Below are 12084 nucleotides of genomic sequence, written 5' to 3' on the forward strand. Positions count from 1 at the left end.
CAAAAAAATTGTTCTCTCTCAATAGAACAATCAGTGGTTCAAATTAATATATTCCTTTAGTGTAACATATCCACTAGTTGCAAAGCTTAAACATAATTATTTTTTATTTTATTTAAAAGGGCAAGTAGATGTAGACTATTAGGTAACTTAGTTGACAGGTAACATAGTTGACAATTTCCCTATTTTGACCCATAACTTCAGTGGTAGACCTTGCCTGGCTGACCACATGTCATTTCTTGAACAGAATAATGTCTAATTTGACCATACATTTGAATTAAAATTATTAAACAAATTGTAACCATAACAATGTATGTAACATAGTTGACGGTCAATTAATATACTCATTGACAATGTTCTATTATAGATAAAATATTTAAAAAAATAAGAGAACATTCACCACAGTTTGTTCAATATACCCTCCACAGAGAAAAATTATATCATGTAATGCTAGTCACATAGTTTTAGAACAAACCATTTTTGAGTTGCTAAGTGGAGTTCTGTTAGTAACATAGTTGACAGAACTTTTGCGGGCAATAATAAATAAATATATTTAAATTATTTAAAAGAGATATTTAAAATATAAAATATTATTTTTCTTTAGTATTTAAACTATTGAAATAAATAAAAAAAAAGATGTTGATGCCCTTAATAATTTTATTCATTATTTTGAAACCAAGGCACCCTCAACTTAAAAAACAGACACAGCAAAAACTGTTCATTTAGGAACATCATGACAAATTTCAAGCTAAATGAAGCATAGGATGCACATAATGTTTTTGTGATATTACAACATGTTTTCCATTAATAGGTAAAATATGAAATTTTTAAAGAAAATTGTTAGAATAAATATAATTATTATCACTGGACATGGAATGTACCCCAAATTATAGAATGACTCAGATAGATAGATAGATAGATAGATAGATAGATAGATAGATAGATAGATAGATAGATAGATAGATAGATAGATAGATAGATAGATAGATAGACAGACAGAAAGGACAGAAGGACAGACAGAAAGACTGATCCAGAGACAGACATACAGATAAACGGACAGATATTTCCATGCTTTCTCAGGCTGTGTAAACAAGAGGAGTAAATCTGTACTGTACTTTATGTGGAAATCGTTTCCATCGGTTGAAAATAATGCACTAAGACTAACTCAAAAGCACTGGATCAATATACTGAGTCAAATCATTAAATAAATGTACGTTTGAGAAACTTCTGGCTGTTAAAAATCCGTATTGTTTTAATCAGTAACAAAGTGGTATTTAAGTCGTGTTGTTTTTGTGAGTGGGTGTAACCGTGTGCTGACAGACAGTGAAGTGGAAGCGGGTGTTGCTGCTGCTACCGCTGCTGCCGCTGCTGCTGCTGTTGAGTCTCTGTGTTTATAGGAAGCACTAGGAGGAGTTTAGCTGGATTATCTGTGTACAGCAGGAACGCAGCTCCACGTTCTCCACGAGAGAAGAGGCTGAGAGGCTGAGAGAGAGTGTCCGCGGGAATTCTGCTTCTCAACACTACACTTCTGAAGCTGCAGTCAGTGCCAGGTAAGCCTGGAGGAGTTAATACTTGTGCTTTTAATGTAAACAACTCAACGGGTTTCTCCAATCCGTGTACACCTTTTACGCGGCTGGAAGTTTCTTTTAGATGTTTACTGTAGTGCTCTGTGTTGCTCTGTACTTGATGATGTGATGCTGGGTAACATTGTTGACTAGGGTATTCGGGCAGTATTATCATGGTGTTTAATCATCATGAGCAGCTAGTGTAATCATTTTGACCAAAGTGGCAGCTGGACACCATAAATAGGTCGACCAAGTTGGTTGACCAATATAACCAACTTAAACAAACTGGTTGGCCAAGATAACCAACTTGAACAAACTGGTTGGCCAAGATAACTAGCTTGAACAAACTGGTTGGCCAAGATAACCAACTTAAGCAAACTGGTTGGCCAAGATAACTAACTTGAACAAACTGGTTGGCCAAGATAACTAACCTGAACAAACTGGTTGGCCAAGATAACTAGCTTGAACAAACTGGTTGGCCAAGATAACCAACCTAAACAAACTGGTTGGCCAAGATAACTAACTTGAACAAACTGGTTGGCCAAGATAACCAACTTAAACAAACTGGTTGGCCAAGATAACCAACTTAAACAAACTGGTTGGCCAAGATAACCAACTTAAACAAACTGGTTGGCCAAGATAACCAACTTAAACAAACTGGTTGGCCAAGATAGCAAACTTGAACAAAGTGGTTGGCCAAGATAACCAACTTGAACAAACTGGTTGACTGAAAGAACTTGACCAGCTTCATCTATATTGCCAATCAGCATATGGTTATAGCTGGATGTTGGGGTGTTCACATATTACATATCGCATCTGATAATATTTACTGCAACGACACTTTTAAAGTTTTTTTTATACTACATACTACATTTTGTAAATTATATTTATTTAATTACATAGGTTGTACAACAATACTTGTGTACTTTAATACTTTTTGCTTTAATGTGTCTTGAACTGCTGTGACTTTCCCTATGGGATTAATAAATCTATCTATCTATCTATCTATCTATCTATCTATCTATCTATCTATCTATCTATCTATCTATCTATCTATCTATCTATCTATCTATGTTCAAACAGTTGTGTGAAGCATAGTTTCTATAAATGTTTAGACCATTAACGCTAGAAATTTTATGAATGACTAGCAAATACATGTTTTATGTCTTTTAAATGTCTTTGTGCTTTGTTGAGGCTTTTTTATTTAATGGGTTTTACTTATACAGTATGGTGATCTTGTTGTAACACACTTTAAAACCTTGTGATGTATTGGTAAGCTTAAATCACCGAAATGTGCTTTCTTGACCACCCATGACCAGAATTTGTGACCCTTGAGTCAGCGTTTACTTACATCCTAAAGATGTCAAGGCACGTGTAATGTGAGCCCAAATGAACCTGTTTTGTTGTTTGTTTGTTTGTTTTTTCCCAGTGCACATAAAGCTTTTTAACTAGGTTAGCTGTAAAAAATTTAGAAAGCCAAAGACACTTTGGGGTGCCTTCTATCCAATGTCCAAAGTCTCATTATTCATGCTGAATAAAACATCATATTAACTCTGATATTAAGTCTTCCAACTGATTTCAAATAATCAGAAGAAGTATTCTAAAGACAAACTTAATTCTCTGACTGAAATCTACATGACAAATGAAAAAAACAATTAGGATAACTATTTGCAGGCCGCTCAGGTGGCGCAGCGGTAAAAACACACGCTGGAACACTAGAGCTGGGACCTCAAATACGAATCGAATCTTAATTCTGCCTGTCGGCTAGGCTGAGCGGCCACATGAACAACGATTGGCCTGTTGTTCAGATATGGGTGGGATTAAGCCGGATAGGGTCTCTCTCTCTCTGCTGGCTGATTGATGGCGCCTGCACAGAGATGAGAAAAAGGGTGCTGTCAGGGTGTGGCTCTCCGAACAAAGTGCTGGGCTGCACTGCACTCGTCAAAGTGTAGGTGAGGAGATGCATACGGCATGCTGCCCACGTGTCGGAGGGGGCGTGGGTTAGCTTCGTTCTCCTCAATCAGAGCAGGGATTGGCATTGGTGGAGAGGAAGCATAATGCAATCGGGCAATTGGACATGCTAAAAAAAGGGAGAAAAAGGGGAGAAAATGCATAAACAAATATATACTTTTTTTTGTGTATATATATTTATATGTATGAAATGTATTTGTGCATATATTCTGTTTGTTTTAAATTGGATCAAATTCCAATTTCAAACTTGAAGCCTTTCAGGACTAGAATTTGTGACCCTTGGTGTATGACCTCTGTGAGGTTTCAGCAGCAGTGTTTCAATGTGAGGGTGAGTGGAGACCAGAGGAATCTGGAGGTAATTTTGTGCAGCGATAACAAAGCCTTGCCATGGGCTTGGCTAAAACAGGATATCGAGAACACAGCTGTGTGTTTAGACTCCATGAAAAGTCTCCAAGTCCAAACTGAAAACTCTGACATTAAACTGGGACATTAATGTAAAACCTATACACTGATCAGCCATAACATTAAAACCACACTCACTGTCCATTTTATCAGCTCCACTTACCATATAGAAGCACTTTGTAGTTCTACAATTACTGACTGTCCATCTCTTTCTCTACATACCTTTTTAGCCTGCTTTCACCCTGTTCTTTAATGTTCAGGACCCCCACAGGACCACCACAGAGCAGGTATTATTTAGGTGGTGGATCATACTCAGCACTGCAGTGACACTGACATGGTGGTGGTGTGTTAGTGTGTGTGTTGTGCTGGTATGAGTGAATCAGACACAGCAGCGCTGCTGGAGTTTTTAAATACCATGTCCACTCACTGTCCACTCTATTAGACACTCCCACCTGGTTGGTCCACCTTGTAGATGTAAAGTCAGAGACGATTGCTCATCTATTGCTGCTGTTTGAGTTGGTCATCTTCTAGACCTTCATCAGTGGTCACAGGACGCTGCCCACAGGGCGCTGTTGGCTGGGTGTTTTTGTTTGGTGGACTATTCTCAGTCCAGCAGTGACAGTGAGGTGTTTAAAAACTCCATCAATATAACTGTGTCTTATCCACTCATACCAGCACAACCCACACTAACACACCACCACCACGTCAGTGTCACTGCAGTGCTGAGAATGATCCACCACCCAAATAATACCTGCTCTGTAGTGGTCCTGGGAGAGTCCTGACCATTGAAGAACAGCATGAAAGGGGGCTAACAAAGTATGCAGAGAAACAGATGGACTACAGTCAGTAATTGTAGAGCTACAAAGTGCTCCTATATGGTAAGTGGAGCTGATAAAATGGACAGTGAGTGTAGAAAAAAGGAGGTGGTTTTAATGTTATGGCTGATCAGTGTATATCTAAGCCAATGAAATGGCTTGTTTCTCATGAAAGTCTACAGCACCAATTGTAATTTTGGAGGGTTTGAGTTCAGCACTGATTTTTCAGACCACACTGGACCGTGGCCCTCCAGAAGTGGAATTGTGGTCCCTCGATCTGTAGTCCAAGTTTAGCAATGTTGCACTTACATTGCCAAATTCTAAGCTTTCAGTAGCATTTATGCTCTATGTTCTGGCTGGATTTCCACCCTTGTTCTCTTCCCAAAATATTTGTGGTGTGCTGTTGCCAGGCAGGAACATTCTTGCATTGCTTCATCTGTTTTCTGTTGTGGGATTGTAGACAGACAAGAGTATAAGGATGAGAAGGGAATTCTCCCTGCTGATTATTATGCATTAGAGGGTCTAGGATTTTAACGTTTAACATTTGTGAACCACCCAAATGCAGGTCATTGTACAACCATCCTTTAAATTATAAATTTTTTAACATTCATTAAATCATGGTAAAAGCTTCAGAAATGCTCGTTAATGCTGGTTAGTTTTCAGGTTTGATATTTCACGTTTGGCTATTAAGCCAGTATTTAGATAGGTGGTGCTGCACTGTGGCAGTAGCTATGCACGCTTCTGAGCTCTGAGCAGCAATCCGAGCTGGTAATTGGCCACGAAACTGGATCTGATAACAGCATGGTGTTTGGAAAATATGAGGGGAATGCCCTTGCCTTATAAGGAACAGATTGAACCTGGTGACAGACGATTGGAATATGCCTCGGAATGCATAAGTGCACCATTTTCTCTTCTTTTGAACCTCTGTATTCACTTTCCCTCGCCATCACTCGCTGTTTTGTGAGGGTGAGCAGAGTTCAGAGGAATCTGGAGGTAATTCTGCGGAGTGATAATGAGGCCTTGCCATGGGCTTGGCTGGGACAGGATGTTGAGAACACTGCCCTGTGTTTCCGGAGTCCAGAGCCTCTGTGTCCAGGCTAAATAACACATCTACACACAGAGGGTGATACAGGAAATGAACACAGGGTGGACTGCGGTATGCTGATGGATGGATTTTTTTTTTTTCTTGTCTTTAGGGCTGGTGCTAACTTGCTTAGGGTGGTACAGTTTGACCTTTTTAGAATATGATAAAATATCATGGTTTCAGAGTACCAGGTGTGCGGGAAGGTGTTTTATGTAGCGGGGCTGCCAACTGAATCTAAAAGTATGCAGCAACACAACTACAATGAACACCGACACGCAGCTGGAATGAAATAAATAGTCAAAACAAGCTTGGTATCAATGTTACCATCAAAACTATGAACTTTAACCTACCTGCTGTTAGAGGGGCTGAATAATCGAACCCGGCAGCATTGTTATCAGTAATCTGTAGAAAGGGACGTTGTATCCTAGTGGTTAAGGTACTGGACTAGTAATCAGAAGGTCACTGGTTCAAGGCCACACCACTGTCAGATTGTTACTGTTGGGCCCTTGAGCAAGGCCCTTAACCCTCAATTGCTTAGACAGTATACTGTCACAACTGTAAGTCGCTTTGGATAAAAGCATCTGCTAAATGCTGAAAATGTAAATGTAATCTCATGTTGGGTAAATAAAGGCATACAAGCAAATTTAGGGGTCCAAGCACCAAAGGTGCTGGAACCCTATTGGCCCTATTGAATTTTAGTCAATTTGTCTTCTGCTGCTGTGGATCCCTGATTGCATTCGAGGAGGGTATATTTGCTGCTCACGTGCCCTCCGTCGCTTGCACAGTCCTAGCGGACCCCTTCTTTACGCTTGTGCTTCTGCACAGACGCCTCTTTCCACTAACCAGGGTCCTTGCACAGCGTTTGAAGACCTCATCCAGTTAGTCCGGTCATTTCCCCACCCAGCAGACACAGTGGGCAATTTGTGTCTGCTGCAGGCACTGCCAGTTGTGCCCGCTAGATGGCGCCCAGCCGACCGGTAGCAGAGCCGAGACTCGAACCGGGGTGTTCAGAATCTCGGCGCTGGTGTGCTAGAGGAATATCCTGTTGCGCCACCTGGGCGCCAGGAATTTTTCTTCTTCTTCTTTTTCTTTGATAAAACGAAACGCACAGACCAAACCATAAGTCGAACGGACAAGAGACTTGGTCAACAGGTTGTAGCCCTGTATGACACTTGTCTCATGCTCTACAAAAAAGCTTTAAGAACCATATAGCTCCGCCCACTTACATTTGAGCTAATTTGCGTAATTTTTGAGCGCAAACTAATATTTGGGTTTTCACCCCACATACACAGACCTTATGGAACGCTAACAACTTTAACCTTAATAATTATCAAAAAATGTGGGAATGTCTACAGTCTTGTTGACAAATGCCAATCAAAAACATGGGTGGAGCCTGCCAATGTCTGAAATTATTGAAATATATATAGTCTGGATAAGGTTAGATAAAGCCTTTACTAAAGAAACTCTTTAGTTTCTTGACCTGAAATGTTGCCAATCCAACATTCCCCAATAAGAACCTTATACCAACAGCCAACTGTAGCGATAGTCCTCTGGAACCATGACTTTTTTTTTTTCCCATGAATTTTCTATCCCCCCCCCCAATTTTCTCTCCTAATCTAGTCGTGTGCAATTACCCTGATTTCGTCCTCTATACTGATTTGACCCTTCACCGCTGACTGAGGACGCCTCTCAACTGGCATACGCCCCCTCCGGCACGTACAGTCAGTACAGACTGCATTTTTCACCTGCACTGTGTACGGAGGGCCACACACCCATCAGCATTATTCCTCAGCCCTGTGTAGGTGCCATCAGTCAGCCAGCAGGGGCCACAGTTGCACCAATTATGAGGACCTATGGTCCGACTTTTTTTACCCCTAGGAACAACAGCCAATCGTTGTTCATGCCGCCGCCCAACCCAGTCGGAAAGGCAGAGCTGAGATTCGATACGATGTATTCGAAACCCCAACTCTGGTGTGCTAGCGTACTTTACCGCTGCGCCACCTGAGAGGCAGGAACCATGATTTTGGTTTCCAGAAGCAAATCTGGAAGAAGAATGTCTGGTCATCAGTTTATGATTCAAAGCTTTAATGATAAAAGCAGGCTAAACAAGTATGTAGAGAAATAGATGGACTACAGTCAGTAATTGTAGAACTACAAAGTGCTTTTATATGGTAAGTGGGGCTGATAAAATGTGTAGAAACAAAGATGTGGTTTTAATGTTATGGCTGATCAGTGTATTTATATATGACAAATAAACTCATTCTATTCTATTCTGTTAATTTCAGAACTCTACTTTGCATGTACTCGGGGTGTCTCTTGTTAAGGGAGTGAGCTGCATGGTTAAAAGTTAAGAAAGATTTTATGTGAGGAGGAAAGAAAAGCTGCTGGTGTTATTTTACTTTTCTTTGGAACTTACAGAGAACTTTGCACATACTGTAGATGCTTATGGAAAGAAAAGCTTCAGTGTTTTTAGTCAGTGACTAAAAATTCATGTTTTTATGCTCATCATGGTTTGTAGTTCAGTATATCTTTTGTCGATGTGTTCAACTTGGGGTTTGCACAAACCTTTTTTTAAACGTGCAGATAAAAGTGCAGAATCTTTTGAACTGGTGGCCTCAGCTGTATTTAAATTCTCTAAACATTGCTAAACATGCTATTATGGTATCTGCTGATGACAGTCTAATGAAAGGCTTCGTATCATAGAGGCGTTTATTAAATGTGCATAACATTTTTCTTAAAATTGCTCTGTAGCTGCTTTAAAAGTACTTTTCATATGTATTCGTTGTAACAGAATTTGAATGAAGGGACTGACAGATTGATATTAAAATATGCACATTTTAAACAAGTTATATGTATTTAGTATATACTGTAAGTAACATTAAAACCACCTCCTTGTTTCTACACTCACTGTCCATTTTATCAGCTCCACTTACCACATAGAAGCACTTTGTAGTTCTACAATTACTGACTGTAGTCCATCTGTTTCTCTACATACTTTTTAACCTCCGTTTACTCTGTTCTTCAATGGTCAGGACCCCCACAGGACCACCACAGAGCAGGTATTATTTAGGTGGTGGATCATTCTCAGCACTGCAGTGACACTGACATGGTGGTGGTGTGTTAGTGTGTGTTGTGCTGGTATGTGGTATGAGTGGATCAGACACAGCAGCGCTGCTGGAGTTTTTAAATACCTTGTCCACTCACTGTCCACTCTATTACACACTCCTACCTAGTTGGTCCACCTTGTAGATGTAAAGTCAGAGACGATCGCTCATCTATTGTTGCTGTTTGAGTTGGTCATCTTCTAGACCTTCATCAGTGGTCACAGGACGTTGCCCACGGGGCGCTGTGGGCTGGATATTTCTCTTTGGTGGACTATTCTTAGTCCAGCAGTGACAGTGAGGTGTTTAAAAACTCCATCAGCATTGCTGTGTCTTATCCACTTAGACCAGCACAACACACACTAACACACCACCACCATGTCAGTGTCAGTGCAGTGCTGAGAATGATCCACCACCCAAATAATACCTACTCTGTGGTGGTCCTGGGAGAGTCCTGACCATTGAAGAACAGGGTGATACCAGCTAAAAAACAGAGAAACAGATGGACTACAGTCAGTAATTGTAGAACTACGAAGTGCTCCTATATGGTAAGTAGAGTTTAGTTACATTCATGACAGGAGAGGTAGTTACTGATTACACAAGATTTGTCAGTTTAAATTGAATGTCAAACACAATCATGGACAATTGTATATCTTCAATATACCTCACTTGCAAGTCTTTGGACTGCACTTTTATGTGGAGAACATGCAAACTCCACACAGAAAGGACCCATTCCACTCCACTTGGAAATCAAACCCAGGACCTTCTTGCTTTGAGCCACCGTAGCCAATGTCACCCCTTTTTTTCCTAACGTAGTCATTTTTATTTCCTGTTTGTTAATCTGCAACTACTTACACAGACAGGACTTCTCTGTTGACAGTCGACTGATGATCCTGGTCAGGGTGGCGGCAAGTCCAGGTTCTCTGGAATCACTGGGCGCAATGCAGTAACACATCCCGGACAGGTCGCCAATCCCAAACCCAATCCCTTGGTTGTCCCCAATCATTTACATTTAAATGTACATTTTCAGCATTTAGCAGACGCTTTTATCCAAAGCGACTTACAGTACTGTGAGAGTGTATTGTCTAAGCAATCGAGGGTTAAGCTTTGCTCAAGGGCCCAACAGCAGCAACCTGGCAGTGGTGGGGCTTAAACCAGCAACCTTCTGATTACTAGTCCAGTATCACCAGTTATCATGTCAATTATTATGCAAATTTATTTAAAAAAACCCTTCAGAACGTGGGTCGGTGGGTTTATTTTTCTTTTGGAATGCAATTGTAGAAGATTCATTAGCTTTTGGTTATACTTATTAACACTAGGGATGTAATGATGCACCACAAGACAGTTACAAATCGATTCAAATCGGTTTACATGTATAATGAATCGATATTTACTTTTAACAGCAGTGGGCACTGGCGCTATTCACCTCGCCTGGTTGACGTCACTAAAGGGTTGCCAGGTTTGGAATTTTCATTCCAACATTTATTTATGTGAGGATACTTTCTTTATTTGTATTATTCATTTATTTACTTAATGTTGGATTTGTTTTAAAATTTCATTTAAGTTTTTTTTACACATAAAGGGAAATGTGCAGCATTGTTTTGCATAGTTTGTACCTACCTCAGAAATAAAAGGACATTCATTATTTAGATAAATAAAAGATAAACACAAATACAGTATTTTATAAAATTCTTGTTTAAAGAGAAATAATAAAAGGGAACTTTGTCATAATTTGTCTTCAATTTCATTCTGTTTAAAAAATCGGGAAAAAATCGTATCGTGAACCCAGTATCGTGAATCACATCGTGGGTAGAGTGTATTGTTACTTCCCTAATTAACACAGCGGGAAAAATTAGGGGACTAACCCAACATTTTCCGTACCAGCTGCTTTTTACTTTAAATCTCATAGCTAGGTCCATTTAGATAGTCATGTAACGTTTTATAGGTTCTGTTCCATTTCTAACTGGGTTTGATGATTTGGGGAAAAAGTGACAGAACCAGGACATTCCACAATTGTGAGATCAGAGCCGTGTGAAACCATAGCTTGTGTTTATTTAGGTTCTAGCAAATATCCAATAAGTGCCTCACAGATGTTTTGATAGTAATATAGAAATCAGAAAGTCCTTCTGCTCTCACAATTGAAGCCAATCGTCCCGTAGTGAGTTTTTTTTTAATTGGTAATTTGATGTTGTGGTCTGTTTGTTGTTCTTCAGCACGGTCGCAGATTTCATTGGAAAAATCAGATTCTGGAACAGCGATGGCGAGTTGGATCGAGGTTGCATAGCTTTTAAGTAAGGAGGTCTGAGGCAGGCTGGGGCTGCTGAGCGAGGATTTCTCTGAGGTGATGGATAATGCTGACGAATGCCTTTTTCTTGCTCTATTTTCCAAGGGCACGGCTATGTTACATTTAGAAATAAATCCACCCAGTAAAGGATGGATGGTTGGGGCTGAAGTTTTAACTTATAAGGCCATTCTGGTCATGATGGTACGATGATGGAATTTTACTATATAGCTGAACCTGCTACCCTGATCCTTTTGTTGACTTCATAGGAAATGTATGCATTATTAAGACTGGTAAAAACTTACAGAAAGTCATTAACTGATACTTGATCAGATTGCCAGATTCATAAAATGATGAGGGAATGACACACTGTTGATTAAAGAGATCATTTGATCTTCCGACAACTTCTCATCAGATAAAACAGTTACAGGAAATGTCTAAGTTCATTATCCCTAGTCTTTTCCCATGAGGATCACATGTTTAGTGTGTGGAAGGACTTTCTGCTTCTCACACTGCCCAGTCCACATCCAGGACCAAACCAAACAAACATGGCTAATGATGATGATGCTATGCCAGATATGCCATGATGGAAATTACATTTAAATGCGGCAAGCAGGGAATTAAAAGACAATGTTGGATTCTGGTTTTTGGATAAAAGCATGTGTTACCCATACAGTAGTGACAATAGAAAGGCATTGTGTTCCAATTTTTACCAACAAGCTACTGTTGTCAAATTCACTAACATGAAAATAATTGCTGTGGGGCATAAATACACCCTAGTCAGGCTGCTAGTTGATTGTGGGGTATGTTATACCTAGGTCACACTACACGATTTTTGCCCAGATCTTTGCTTGCCGACTGGTCGGAG

The 12084-nt window shown here is 40.0% G+C and overlaps 1 protein-coding gene across 1 annotated transcript in view; it reads left to right on the forward strand.

Annotated features, from left to right (window-relative positions):
- Positions 1 to 1448: 1448 nt before the first annotated feature.
- Positions 1449 to 12084, forward strand: part of cald1a (caldesmon 1a) — a 117263-nt gene continuing 106627 nt past the window's right edge. The window contains exon 1 of the mRNA XM_062996215.1: positions 1449 to 1547. The gene's annotated coding sequence lies outside the window, so the exon portion shown is untranslated. The remainder of the gene's footprint in view (positions 1548 to 12084) is intronic.

The sequence above is a fragment of the Trichomycterus rosablanca genome, chromosome 1 (genome assembly GCF_030014385.1).
Source record: "Trichomycterus rosablanca isolate fTriRos1 chromosome 1, fTriRos1.hap1, whole genome shotgun sequence".
Lineage (NCBI taxonomy): Eukaryota > Metazoa > Chordata > Actinopteri > Siluriformes > Trichomycteridae > Trichomycterus > Trichomycterus rosablanca.